The following is a 15,483-nucleotide window of genomic DNA, read 5'->3' as shown; positions in this document are numbered from 1 at the left end:
AAGTTTTAAAGCTGTGATGATTTGATAAACTCAGCATGTCAGGCAGCAACTATGGAGAGAATTAATCAGTTGATGTTTTCTCAGCCTGAAATCTCACCTGTGTATTTCCCTCCATAATCGCTGCCTGACCTGCTGAGCTCCTCCAGAATTTTGTGTTGGTCACTCTGAACTTCCAGCATCTGCAGAATCTCGTGTTTATGATTTGATGAAGTAGCTTGCCTGACTATTCAATGCATAATGCAGCTATAGTGTGGTGGTTGCTGATTAAAAGGAGGGACTGTGCAGTTAGTTTTGAGCTACATTGCATACTAAGCCTGCCGTTGGTTGATGTGATTGGACAGGAGGAGATTTTGGTTTGGCTAGTTTACAAAATTATGTGAAGGTTAGAAACAATCACCCATAGGGCCTAATGTGTCCATGGGCTTTTATTATAATCCTACATGTCTTTTTTCTATGTATTTCAAATCCCTTTAGTCCTTTTAGCCATTTCTTTAATCTTTGTTTTGTAAGATTAACATAGCTTCAACTAACTAACTTTAGTTAATGTTCTACAAGTTCATATGATCATATACTAGAAATGTTTTTCTATTCTCTGCCAAAAATCCTTCATATATTGTAAGTGCAGGTGGAACTTCTTTACTAAAAGAATGGCAAGTATGTGGAACAAGCAGTTGGTGTGGGTGGTGGAATAGGAAACTTTAATCCTTTTCAAGAAGTATCTAGACAGATTCTTGGCAATTAATGAGATTTATGGGCTTTTGAAGTGCAGCAAGTAAAATCTGAGGACAGGTGGCCCAGATGGAAACATAGGTATCTCCTGTCTGAAACTGTTCATTATTTCAGGATCCCTCAGCCACTGGAAACCTTGGCCTAGAAATGATTTTCCTTTGAATTTCACACTAAAACAGTGTGCTAGCTCACATCCTCCTAAGAGTCAACCTGAAATTTTGATTCTTGTTTCTCTCTCCATAAATGTTGCCCGGACCGCTGAGCATTTTCAGCATTTTATATTTTTACTTTAGTATTCTTGTAAGTGCAGTAGTTTGCTTTCAGCAGCATATAGGATTATATTCAAATTAGTACTGCTGGTTATTTTAGGATTCTGTCTCCAGAATCTAATGCTGTCATTGCATGGAACATTATCTAATATTGGTGCTGACTCAGACCTCCGTCAACACTGATGACTATCTAACAATATTGGTAAACAACATCTTTTTGGCATTATGTAGTTTTTAGAATCGTGGATTTTAAACAAAAAGTATCTGCTTTATTCTGAAAAATCCTGATTAAAAATACATAACTCCAGATGACCTGAGATATCTCCTGTGTGTTTTGTAGTACATGTTTTGGGCTACTATTTAATTTATATTTTTTTAGAAGAATTGCATTATTTGACTGATTTCTTGCCTTCAGTCATCAAGACAGGTGGTTGTATTCTGCAATTTATAAGCAGGTGCTTGGTCCTCTCAAAAGATATTAAAAGATTGAACTTTTCACAGAATGTCAAATATGCCTCTTTTTTGCCCACATTGATACTGTAACCAATCATCTCTGCTAGTGGTTCCACACACTAGTTAAGACATTTGTATTGAATACATGGAAACTGGGTTATGTCATCATAACTCTAGATAAGATTATGGTAGAAAAATAATGAAGTGCTAAAGAAGCATGTAGTTATTAATATGAAAATTGACCAGCAAGGTTAATGGATAAGAGGGGAAACCATAAATTATGAGTATCCATAACATGCTGGTCAATTTATATTGTTATACCATTTGCTTTGCACAAATAGCAGCTTGCCCCAAGTCTAGTTGTTAATTTTAAGAATTTACTGGGTTTGCAACTTAATTGGCCATCATACTCAGTGCGGAAATTTAAATCTGACAGGTAAGAACATTAGTACGTTTTTAACAGTGTGTTAATTATTAATGTGATGCCAATCAACATTTGGCCCCAATAGAGGAAATTAATTCTTCAATATATTTGCTACATGTGGGCAATTGCTTAAACAGGAGTTTAAAATTTGACTTTCTTTCTTAGTTAATACAATATTCTTTGTCTATTTATAGACTTTTATTTTCTATACTTGCTTTGACTCTAATTTGCTCTTTTTTCCCCCTTCACTTTTCTCCTTCATTTTCTCAGTCTTTAAAATACATTGGTTCAGGAGATGCACTGTTTCGGCTTTGTCACTCATTTTTGGGGTTGTGGTTGCATCAAATTACAGCTTTTTGTGATGCTTAACTCTAACTAAAGTGGACATTTCAAATAAATACCGTACATGTTCAGCAGGATAGCCAGCATCTCTAGGCAAATAAACTGTCATGAATAGAAATTTTAAATAAAAAAAAAATGGTTTTTTTTTTTGCAACAATTTACTGTTGAAATCTCACCCACTGCAAAATTGCATTGGGCACTTCCTCATGCATTCACCCCATTATGGGTGACGTGTCTGCATCAGTCAAGCAAGTTGGGTGTTATCAGTGTAGGTGATGTGTTTTCCTGTCTCACTAGCAAAATTGGATAAAAAGTTCCTGTGTCCTTTGTTTCTAATTTACAATGAAATGATGTGGAAAGAAATGTGGGAACTGTGTATGAAATAATGGGACCCCACCAAAACAATGATTTTACCTTGAAGTGTCTTGTATTGAATTTTAAGTCCAGTCCCCTTGCACACTGACAGCACTGAGAAAAAATGCAGCACCTGTGCAAAGTTCACCTTAAGTTTGTGATGGCAGTGGCCTTCTGTGACTGCCATAGAGGGTGCATTGTAATAGTGTTGACGTCCTCTGCAGTGAGTAATATATGATTGTGGCAACCCTGAGCTTCGCAGGTAACTCCACCTGAAAGCAAAATTGCAGTCTACTACTGCTGTGAGAGAACATTATTGTCAATTTCTTAAAGCAAGAATGTCCTAATATAGTGGTTTCTTTTGGTGACCTCAGATTTGACATCAGGTTAAAAAGCCAATGTGTACAAAAAAGTGGTAAAATTCATTTTCTGCACTTAAGTGTTTCAGGTCAAGGTATGCCATGCAGATAAAAAGGAATGGATCAAAATAAATAAAGCCATAGGAATGTAGCAAGCGAAGAAAAGGGATGTCCCATTTAGACTTCTAACACAATAATGTTATTTAAATCAAGTAATGGAGAAAGAACAATTCTTTAGATCTTTTGGGTGATGATCACATGATGCAATAAACTATATCTTTTAATCTCAGTTGACACAGCACATTTTGTGAGATTGCTTGCAGATTTCTCCTAGATTTTGTATGAACGATTGCTTTCTGACATTTTTTTTTGTAAATGGTACTGGCCTACTTCTGAGATAAAGTCCTTTTGTTCTGGCTACTGCCTCTAGAGCACATAATCTCAGTAGCATATCTTGTGAGACCTGCTTATTATCTTGATTTAGAACATCCTTAACCTTCTGAACTCAGCTGAATGAGATATTCTTGTAGTAACCTTGGAAGTAAATACAGTGATGTAAAACCATTAAATCAGCTGATGAAAACTTGCTCAAAAATGAGGGAAATAGAAGACTAATAAGGCAAGCAAAGAAAGATGTTCCAATAAAACAATAAATTGGAAGAATGCAAATAATTAATGAGACACATGATACAAGAGTTAGTAATTATAGATCTGCTGAATTTTAGATATTTAACAAGAATCTATCAATGACTACTCTTAGTATTAAGCTACTTGTGAAGTATTTGGATGAAGGTATAGTATTTGTAATTTAAAAATTTTTCCCATTTCATGAAGATGTATTAATTTGAAAGCTGATGCTCAACAGTTCACATAAGTTATGATGATGCCACAAAACAAGTTGACTAGAAATCCTGTAAATTGATGCATTCTGCGATGCAAAGTATGAAAATATATTATCTCATCCTCATGATGTCATTGGAGGCCATTTGGCCCATTAGATGCTGCACACTCCTGAGATTGGGCCAGTACTATTAATCCCATTTCCCTTCTCCTCAATTTCCTGCAATGTTTCCTCTCTCACATTTGGCAGTCAACTCCATTGTGATTTTTTTTTGCTATTAACCTACATTGAGGGTTAATTTACAGCAGCTAGTTAATCCAACAGTAAAACATAAACTGCTCAATGGATCAAGCGGCATCTATGGAAGCAAGGGAGTTGTTGGTGTCTTAGGTCAAGTGCAACCATCAGTGTAGTGGGAAGATAGCCAGTGTACAGGAGTGGGAGGAAGTGTAGTTGACAGCTATTAGTTGACATTTGGAAATAGTAAAATAGAACCAGAGGGAACAGGAAGGATAGAGACTGGGCCACTGAAGTCGGTAGCTAATTAATTGAACCAGGCAAGGGAGGGATGATCAGTTGGAACCAATAGGAGAGAAGGGGGAATAGCAAAAATGAGCCAAGGGAGAAAATATGAAGTGGATAAATATGTGGGTGGTAAGCAAATGGAACACGGTGGAAGAGGAAACCTTGGTAACGGACTCGGGTCTTGGGACAGGAATGTATATTTTTAATGGTGGCTTTGTGCTGGAGCTGCTGGAAATAAGATGATTCAAAGGCTGGTGTGAAGAAAAGGAGAACCTTATCATGGTTCTGGGAATGAGTGAAACTAGTGAGAGTAGATATGTGGGAATTCTGATGTAGCATGATTCAGGCTTCAGTTTTAAAAAAAAAACATCAGCTATGATTAAGTGTGACTCAAAATGAAAAATGGTAAGGATTGCAATGCTTAAATTGTGGGAAAGAAACTGTAAGCAATTATGCCAGGTGAAAATACATTTTGAAAACAGTGACCAAATCCTGGCTGAAATCTAATTCGGAGTAGAAAATACTATTTGAACATATCACCTTTTAGAAGGGATACAGTGAATAAGGAAGGACAAATGGAAAGCTAGATGAAAGAGAGAGTGAATGATTTAGGAAGGACAAAATAAGCACAGTAGTGTTTCTGTGCTAACTAATGTTTGTATTTAGAGTTACAGATTAAAAATGGGATGTAATGTGGTGGGCTTCATCTATAAGGAAATTGAAACTAAAATATGAATTAATTAATTTTACATTGGGAGGGAAAAGATAGTAAATGTACATTGGGATTCCTGAAATCTGAAATAAGTATAAAATTCTTCAGATTATTTGTTTAGGGGTGGAGAGGCACTGAGGCATTGTTAGATCTATGTATGAGCAATCATATTGATCAGGTATAAAGTGTGATTGTGAATGAACATCTTGTAAATATTATATAATACATTTAACCTCCAAATAGAAGTTGTAAGATTTAGTCAATAGACAATAGACAATAGGTGCAGAAGTAGACCATTCGGCCCCTCGAGTCTGCACCGCCATTCTGAGATCATGGCTGATCATTCACTATCAATACCCAGTCCCTGCCTTGTCCCCATATCCCTTGATTCCCCTATCCATCAGATATCTATCCAGCTCCTTCTTGAAAGCATCCAGAGAATTGGCCTCCACCGTCTTCCGAGGCAGTGCATTCCACACCTCCACAACTCTCTGGGAGAAGAAGCTCTTCCTCAACTCTGTTTTAAATAACTGACCTCTTATTCTCAATCCATGCCCTCTGGTACTGGACTCTCCCAACATCTGGAACATATTTCCTGCCTCAATCCTATCAAATCCTTTAATTATCTTAAACGTTTCAATCAGATCCCCTCTCAATCTCCTCAATTCCAGTGTGTACAAGCCCAATCTCTCCAATCTCTCTGCGTAAGACAGCCCTGCCATCCCAGGAATCAACCTAGTGAATCTACGCTGCACTTCCTCAATTGCCAGAATGTCCTTCCTTAAACCTGGAGACCAAAACTGTACACAATATTCCAGGTGTGGTCTCACCAGGGCCCTGTACAAATGCAAAAGAACATCCTTGCTCTTGTATTCAATTCCCCTTGTAACAAAGGCCAACATTCCATTTGCCCTCTTCACTGCCTGTTGCACTTGCTCATTCACCTTCATTGACTGGTGAACTAGGACTCCTAGGTCTCTTTGCATTTCTCCCTTACCTAACTCTACACCATTCAGACAATACTCTGCCCTCTTGTTCCAGCTTCCAAAGTGGATAACTTCACATTTATTCACATTGAATGACATATGCCAAGTATCTGCCCACTCACTCAGCCTATCCAAGTCTCCGTGTATTCTCCTAACGTCCTCTTCGCATGTCACATTGCCATCCAGTTTAGTATCGTCAGCAAACTTGCTGATATAGTTTTCAATGCCCTCATCTAAATCATTGACATAAATCGTAAAGAGCTATGGTCCCAATACAGAGCCCTGTGTTACCCCACTAATCACCTCCAGCCAGTCTGAGAAATACCCATAAAGGGTAGCTTTCTATCTGCCAACCAGTTTTCTATCCATGTTGAAACCCTGCCCCCAATGCCATGAGCTCTGATTTTACTCACCAATCTCCTATGTGGCACCTTATCGAATGCCTTCTGAAAATCTAGGTACACAACATCCACTGGCTTACCCTCGTCTAACATCCTTGTTACACCCTCAAAAAACTCCAACAAATTAGTCAAGCATGATTTGCCCTTGGTAAATCCATGCTGGCTCGGCCTAATCCTATTTCTGCCATCTAGATGTGCCACTATTTCGTCCTTAATAATGGACTCAAGCATCTTCCCCACGACTGACGTTAGGCTAACAGGGTGATAGTTCTCCGTTTTCTCCTTCCCTCCCTTCTTGAAAAGTGGGACAACATTAGCCACTCTCCAATCTTCAGGAACTGATCCTGAATCTAAGGAACATTGGAAAATGATTACCAATGCATCCGCAATTTCCTGAGCCACCTCGGATGCAGACCATCTGGACCCGGGGATTTATTAGCCTTCAGTCCTACCAGTCTACTCATCACAGTTTCTTTCCTAATGTCAATCTGTCTCAATTCCTCTGATATCTTATGACCCTGGCCCATCCATACATCTGGGAGATTGCTTGTGTCCTCCCTGGTGAAGACAGATCTAAAGTATGCATTAAATTCTGTTGCCATTTCCCTGTTTCCCATAACAATTTCTCCCAATTCATTCTTCAAGGGGCCAACATTGTTCTTAACTATCTTCTTTCTCTTCACATAGCTAAAAAAGCTTTTGCTATCCCCTTTTATATTCCTGGCTAGACTGAGCTCATACCTGATTTTTTCTCTCCGTATTGCTTTTTTAGTTAAGATCTGCTGTTCCTTAAAACTTTCCCAATCATCTGTATTCCCACTCATCTTAGCCCTGTCATACTTCTTTTTCTTTAATGCTATACAATCTCTGACTTCCTTTGTCAACCACTGTGGCCCCTTCCCCCTCTTTGAATCCTTCCTTCTCATTAGAATGAACTGCATTTGCATCTTTTGTATTATGCCCAAGAATATCTGCCACTGCTGATCCACTGTCTTTCCTGCCAGGGCATCCGCCCATTTAACTTTGGCCAGCTCTTCTCTCATGGCTCCGTAGTCTCCTTTATTTAATTGCAACACTGACACTTCTGATCTGCCCTTATCCCTCTCAAATTGTAGATAAAAACTTATCATGTTATGATCACTACTTCCTAATGGCCCCTTTACTTCAAGATCACTTATCAATTCCTGTGCATTACACATCACCAAGTCCAAAATAGCCTCGTTCCTGGTTGGCTCAAGCACAAGCTGTTCCAAAAATACATCCCTTAGACACTCCACAAACTCCCTATCCTGGGGTCCAGCACCTACCTGATTCTCCCAGTCCACCTGCATGTTGAAATCTCCCATAACGACTGCATTACCTTTAGCACATGCCAATGTTAACTCCCTAATCAACTTGTACCCAATATCCACGCTACTGTTTGGGGGCCTGTACACAACACCCATTAGGGTCTTTTTACCCTTACTGTTCCTCATCTCAATCCACACAGACTCTACTTCCCCTGTTCCCAAGTCACCTCTTGCTAAGGACTGAATCTCATTCCTCACCAACAGGGCCACCCCACCCCCTTTTCCCATATTTCTGTCTCTACGATAGCATGTATACCCTGGTACACTCAATTCCCAGGCCTGATCCCCTTGCAGCCATGTCTCCGTTATACCAACAATATCGTAGTTCCCCATTTTCATCTGAGCTTCAAGCTCATCTGTCTTATTTCTGACACTACGCGCATTCAAGTATAGAATTCTTAGCCCATTCCTCCTCTCTTTGCTTAAAACACTGTCTACTGTACCTAACCCAGCTCCTTGAACTTCCATCGGGCAAATTGCACCCTGAATTTTGATGACCTTCTCAAGATCACCCAAACCTTGTACACATTTAACCCCATGCACCTTCTGACCAACCCTCTGGATCTGGATCCCTGCCCCCTGCACATCTAGTTTAAACCCCCCCGAGCAGCACTGGCAAATACTCCTGCAAGAATGTTAGTACCCCTCCGGTTCAGATGTAGACCGTCCCTTCGAAGCAGATCCCAATGTCCCTGGAACAAAGACCAATTATCCAAAAACCTGAACCCTTCCTTCCTGCACCATGCTCTCAGCCTCGTATTAATGTGCATAATCATTCTATTCTTCGCCTCACTCGCACGTGGCACAGGTAGCAATCCCGAGATTGTCACCCTGGAGGTCCTGCCTTTCAGCTTCACTCCTAACTCCCTGAACTCTCTAAGCAAGACGCCCTCACTCACCTTACCTACATCATTTGGTCCCTACATGGACCACTACATCTGGGTTCATGCCCTCACTCTCAAGAATAGCCTGCACCCGATCTGAGATGTCCCGGACCCTGGCACCAGGGAGGCAACATACCATCCGAGACTCCCGATCTGCCCCACAAAATCTCCTATCTGCCCCCCTAACTATAGAGTCCCCTAAAACTATCGCTCTCTTCTCTTCCCTCCTCCCCTTTCTAGTTGAGGGTTCAACCTCTGTGCCAGAGGCAGGACCACTACAACTCATTCCTGGTAGGTCATCCCCATCAACAGTATCCAGTACGGTATACTTATTGTTAATGGGAATGGCCGCAGGGGTGCTCTGCTCTCTCTGCCTGCTCCCCCTGCCTCTCTGGACCAGGAACTGAAAACAATAAGAAGTGATGGTTTTGGTGAGGTGAAAAAAAAAGTGAGGATTAGGAACAACACTAAATTTTGTGAGGAATAAATATATTCTGTTCTCCAAAAGGGGATAGGTTGAAAGCTAGTGATTTTATGAATAAATAAAAAGGTAGCAGTGAACCTATGTAATTCACTCTCTCCAAGGCATGGTGTATAATAAGAATAAAATGATGTAAGAAAAAATAACTGGAGTAAGAAAGATGTGTGGAGAAAGTGAGTTTAAGTGAGTTTCAAAATGCAATATGTTCAGCATGTTTTTCAGAAAGGATTGTTAAATGAAAAGGGAGATGATAATAAGTTAAAGGACAAATTTGAATTGGCAGGAATGTTTGATAAGTATTTCTTATCTATGTTTCAAAGAAGATATATGGGGAATACAAATTCTAACATGACAAAAGGTGCCAGATACTATAAAATTGAGGTGATATATACTATAGTAAATTAAGGAACTATTGAGCAAGTTAGTTAATTTAAACAGGAGTTAAGTACTACTCTGTATGGAGTAAATATGTAAAAAAAGAGAGCAATATCCTGGCTAAATATAGTCCATTTTGTAGCTGGAGTGAATATTTTAGATTGATTTGATTATATTTAAGGTTAATAAATATGTGCATGAAGTAACTAATTTAGGCCTGAATAAGGTATTGTATTCCTGGACCAACCTATAGACTTTCAAGGAGGGTAAAGGTATGGTATTAGAAAAAATTACACAAGATTTGAAGTTCAGAGGTATTAAATTTTGACAAGCACCACACTGGGTATTAATAGAGAATATTAAATTGTATAAAAATAGGGAAAAAAGCAGTAAGTTATATTTACCGAATAAAAGGGGAGGGCATGATGGAGGGTATTTCCTTTTCTTTGTCACCAAGATAGTCAACTGCTTGGAAATCAGTGTAAATGCTCGTATAGGATTTTGCACATGAACAATCTCTGTTCATAGTGACACCAAAACAAAATTTGAAAAGAGAATCAGAGAATTATAGATTCTGTGACTTCAAAGAAAAGAATAATTACAGTTTGACCAAGGAATGCACAAGTGCAAAGATTTCTATGTTCCGGTTCATAACATAAATATGAAACAACTCAAACTGACAAGGTTATCAAAAGTAATGGAATACTGGATTTTCTGACAAGAAGTGTGGAATATCAAAGATTAAACCATATGGTGAACCTACAGAAAGCATATGTTTAACCATTTTGAGTACTTTCCCATACAGATTTATAAAGGGGTTCTTGATAATTAAGTACTGTTTTCATGAACTTAAAAGCTTATGAGGTTATTTAAGAGAATAATTTAAAAGTATGTAATTAGTGGATGCTGACAGTTTCCAGTGAAGCAGTGATCGAAGGCAAGACGATGCAATAAGGAACGTGAGAACTGGGCTACGCAATTGAGCCCCTTGAAACCATGTCAGCATTCTGTGGCAGCCGCACAGTAACTTGACATAATTTACCTGCCTTTTCTTCTTATCTCTCAATCTGATCAAAATGTACCAACTCAATCTCAAACATTTCAACTAACCCTATATCCATAAATCTTATGTAAAACAAATCATATATGTCCTGCAGAAGGGTCTTGGCCTGAAACATCGGCTGTCTCTTTTCCGTAGATGCTGCCTGGCCTGCTTAGTTCATCCACCATTTTGTGTGTGTTGCATATATTTCTATTATATGTTTTACTTTTATATATTAAAGTTTTCATTTCATGGTTATAATCAGATTTTGAATTCAAAATCTCAGCCCCAGAAGTTATTATTTCACTGTACACAGCAAGTGGAATACCATCATTATTTCTGATGATATCACTCCACAATCTTGTAAACTCAACTAATGTTTATTTAATTTATCCTTATTATTTAAAGTACTGATTTTATTCTTTAAGCCTATGCATTATTCCTCCTGAGGTTAATATATCTTTTGACAGTTTTATATTACTTTTATTGAATTACTTCTTTTATTATATTTTTCCAATTTATTATTTTTAACTTAATGGTCCTTGAAAATATCTGCCCTTCCTGATGAAGCCATTATACTGAAAAAGCTGCAAACCTAGTGGAGTTGCAAAATAAATAAAGGGTCTTTTTGTTTAAAGGTTTTTTTTTGCATGTGATATAAAATACTTAAAGGATGCAACGTAATGTGTTGTTGAAATTTTGCTCTTTATCTTAAAATGGTGATTGCACCTATGCAAGTTCTGCTATATAATTTGCTGACTCTTGCATATTTTGTCTTTTTTAATAGCAGAGTAGAATTCATCACATATACCGTATAGTGCCTTATCACTTTTCTCAGAGGCATCTCAAAATGCTTCACATACAGTGAATTACTTTGTCATGTTGCTCTTATACTGTTGACAATTTCAGTATCTGCCAATCAATTCTACTCTAAACCACTTATGAAATATTTCAGGAATGCAATTATCCCATAATCCTGATCATCAGTTTTGATACGAATTAGGAGATATTGTATATTTGCAAGAAGTAACATGTGTCTGATAAAAGGAATAGATAAGTAAAGGCAAGAATAAAAAACAATATATACTAGTATAATGTAACTGTTCAAAACTAAGCAAAAGGGAAAATTAAGAACCATATAAACTTCATGGAAAGCAAGTTATTCCTAACAAACCATCAGAATTGTAGGTTTTTTTTAAATAGAAAGATTTGAAATTTGGTTTATAAGATAACAGAATTGTAAATTCAGTATTGACAGATATAACATTGAGAAAAGTTTGTGAAGTGAGAAGGCCTGTTAAGTTAGTTGCACTGATGAGAAGATAATGGTGGTATAGGGAAAAAAAAGATACATGATTAAATAAGATGTTGAATCTGTATGGATTGAAACCAAGCCTAAGAAGAGATCAATCATGTTAATAAGGATAATTACATGTCATTAAATTGAAGAAGAAATGCATTGGCATATAAAGGAATTTGTAAAAGATCTTGAATATTATCACAGGCAAATTCTATTATTAGAATGTAAATAAGAGGGACAGAACAAAAAACAGAAAAAGAAATAGATCATTTACAAAATGTTCAAGATAATTTTCCTACCCAGTTCAGTAAGGAGCCAAACCTGAGAGGAGTCTCTGCTGAATTTTGAGATAGAGAATGCAGCAGAGATTCAGGTATGCCACTGTAATAAGATAGTGGTTGAGTTACTGGGATAGTATCTAGAGTGCTTAACTGTTGGCCAAGAGATGTTAATGTAAATGACATTGCATGTATGGGAAACAGAATTAATATTAAATACTGGAACAAAGTACGTCGGTAACACTGAAATAATAGAATATTGTTAAGATCCAACTGGTCCACTGAGGTACCTCAGGGAATAAAACCTCACACTCATACAATCCAGTCCATATGTCACTCCAATCTCACCTTGATTGTTGATTGTTAACTACCTTCAAGTTAGAAAATGTAAATAATTGATTACAGAGAATAATTTGAGAATGGCAATATATGCTATCATTCTTGGTGTTATCCAAGTCAAGTCAAGTCAACTTTTATTGTCACTTCAACCATAACTGCTGGTACAGTGCATAGTAAAAATGAGACAACGTTTTTCAGGACCATGGTGTTACATGACACAGTACAAAAAACTAGACCGAACTACATAATAATAAAAAAAACAACACCGAGAAAGCTACACTAGACTGCAGACCTATACTGGACTGCATAAAGTGCACAAAAACAGTGCAGGCATTACAATAAATAATAAACAGGACAATAGGGCAAGGTGTCAGTCCAGGCTTCAGGTATTGAGGAATTAGCTTGGGGGAAGAAACTGTTACATAGTCTGGTCGTGAGAGCCCGAATGCTTCGGGGCCTTTTCCCAGACGGCAGGAGGGAGAAGAAATTGTATTGGGGTGCATGGGGTCCTTCATAATCCGGTATTAATTCAAAATAAAGGTAAAGTTAGTACTAGAAAACTCCCGGCAATATTGGTCATAACATAGTATAAGTTATTGGAAAGGATAAAAACATGACGAAGACCAACTTGTTAGATTGGGATGTAGCCAGTTTTAGAAGGAATAAGATTGGAGTGAGGAGAGTAAAACAAAAGAAAAGGTAAAGTGTAAATAATTAGAATTGTTATCTATATGATAAAGAAACCCCACCTTAAAAATCCAAGAAATCTGGTAATAATAAACAACAGATTAAAGATAGGTATAATTGCAACTAATTAAAATGCTTAATCAGAAAGAGATTGCTAATAGGTAGTGAGCACAAAATGGGATATAGTTAGGAAAGAAATCAAAATAACAGCGAAAGGACCAGAAGTTAACTATATATGCATGTTTTATTTGTAGTTTATTAGTAAAGAGAAAGTTGCAAGAGGGTTATAATATAGTTAATGTAGTTTCTTTATTTAAACTATCAGATAGAGCAAGCACAGGTAACAATTTATTGTTATATTTATATATTATTTTATATATTATTTTCTTTCTGAATATCTATGTTAAAAAACATTTGGAATCCTAAACTGTAATGAAAAGTATTCAGTATGGATTTTTGAAAAAGTGATGCTTTATCAAATAGAAAATAATGGAAACACTTAGCAAACTAGGCAGTAACTATGGAAAGAGAAAAGAGAAACAGAGTTGACCCCTAATGTTACTCTACTTCTCTTTACACTGATACTGCTTCAGCTGCTGGGCTTTTCCAGCATCTTATGTTTTGTGATTTTGAGATAGCCTTTGATAAGGTGCAGCACATGAGGCTGTTTAACAAGAGCCCATTGTATTACAGGAAAGATACTAGCATGGATAGAAGATTGGTTGACTAACAGAAGCAAAGCGTGGGAGTAAAGGGGGCCTTTTTTTGTTTGTCTGCCAGTGACTAGTGGTGCTTTACAGGGGTCGGTATTGAGGCTGCTTCTTTTTTACATTATACGTTAATGATTTGGATGAAGGAATTGATGGCTCTGTGGCCAAGTTTGTGAACGATATGAAGATAGAGGGAGCGACATGTAGTGTTGAGGAAGCAGGATGTCTGTGGGAGGGCCTTAACAGATTGGGGGAATGGGCAAAGGAGTGGCAGATGGAATGCCTTGTAGAGAAGTGTGTAGTAATACGCTTTTGTAGAAGGAATAAAGGCATAGGCTATTTTGTAAGTGGAGAAAAAATTCAAAAAATATGAGGTACAAGGGGACTTGGAAGCCCTTGTGCAGGATTCCCTCAATGTTAATTTTCAGGTTGAGTTAGTGGTAAGGAAGGCAAATCAGTGTTAGCATTCATTTCGAGAGGACTCGAATACAAAAGCAAGGATGTAATATTGAGGGTTTGTAAGGCGTTCGTCAGAGTGCACTTGAAGTATTGTGAGTAGTTTTGGGCCACTTATCTAAGAAAAGGTGTGCTGGTATTGGAGAGGGTACAGAGGAGGTTCATGAGAATGATTCTGGGAATTAAAGGGTTAACATGTGAGGCATGTTGATGGCTCTGGGCCCATACTTTCTGCAGTTTATAAGAATGATGGAGGCGAGCTCATTGAAGCCTATTGAATATTGAAAGTTCTGGATAAGGTGAGTGTTTCCTATAGTGGGTAAGTCTAGGACCAGAGGGGACAGCATCAAAATAGAGGGACGTCCATTTAGAACAGAGACGAGGAGGAATTTCTTTAGCCAGAGTGTAGTGAATCTGTAAAATTTACTCCCACAGATGACTATGGAAGTCAAGTCATTGAGTATATTTAAAATAGAGTTTGATAGGTTCCTGATTAGTCAGGGCATCACATGGTAAGAAGAGAAGGCAGGAGAATAGGATTGAGAGGGTTAATATGTAAATCAGCCATGATGGTATGGCTGACTAGACTTGATGGGCCAAATGGCTTGATTCTGCTCCAATGTCTTATGGCCTTATAAATCTATTGTAAACATCTGTGGATTTAGTAAATTGGTGTTGTCATTACCATAAAATAATATCACAATAAAATGTGTTAACATTAAAACATAAAAACACAATAACACAGTAAAAAGAATGGACTAATAAGCTGTGGAATGGTTATGCAATAGAAAAATGAATTTCAGTTTAGTTAAGCATTTCATGGTACATTTTGCTGTAAAACGTTTGTTATTCGCATGCTTATTCCTGACCAAAATGGTGACCTACATAACTCAATAATTCCACAAGTGCATTTTTGTCTAGATTTTATAACAGATCAGAGTTGATTCAAGATCTAGAGATCTGAAGCAATACACTTGAACAAATTTTCCAGCACTAAAGGAACAAACCAAGTGCACTCACTGATACGTAACGTCAAAGCATTAAACTAATTCAAAAAAAGACATGGCATTGCAGGTTTAACCTCGACCTTAATTGAGGGGTGCACATATCGTGGTAGCACGATGATGTATGCAATTAATGTTTTTATATATAAACCTGTAATGAATTATTTAAGCAAACAATGCTTA

The 15,483-nt window shown here is 37.6% G+C and overlaps 2 protein-coding genes across 11 annotated transcripts in view; one reads left to right on the top strand and one right to left on the bottom strand.

Moving 5' to 3' along the window:
- ppargc1a (peroxisome proliferator-activated receptor gamma, coactivator 1 alpha) overlaps window positions 1-15,483 on the top strand; it is a 589,189-nt gene that overhangs the window by 251,210 nt on the left and 322,496 nt on the right. The gene's annotated exons all lie outside the window — the stretch shown is intronic.
- The window catches only part of LOC132404648 (E3 ubiquitin-protein ligase BRE1A-like), a 142,353-nt gene that overhangs the window by 45,734 nt on the left and 81,136 nt on the right, over window positions 1-15,483 (bottom strand). The window lies entirely within an intron of this gene.

The sequence above is a fragment of the Hypanus sabinus genome, chromosome 14, assembly GCF_030144855.1.
Source record: "Hypanus sabinus isolate sHypSab1 chromosome 14, sHypSab1.hap1, whole genome shotgun sequence".
Lineage (NCBI taxonomy): Eukaryota > Metazoa > Chordata > Chondrichthyes > Myliobatiformes > Dasyatidae > Hypanus > Hypanus sabinus.
This window is presented reverse-complemented; position numbering and strand designations above follow the sequence as displayed.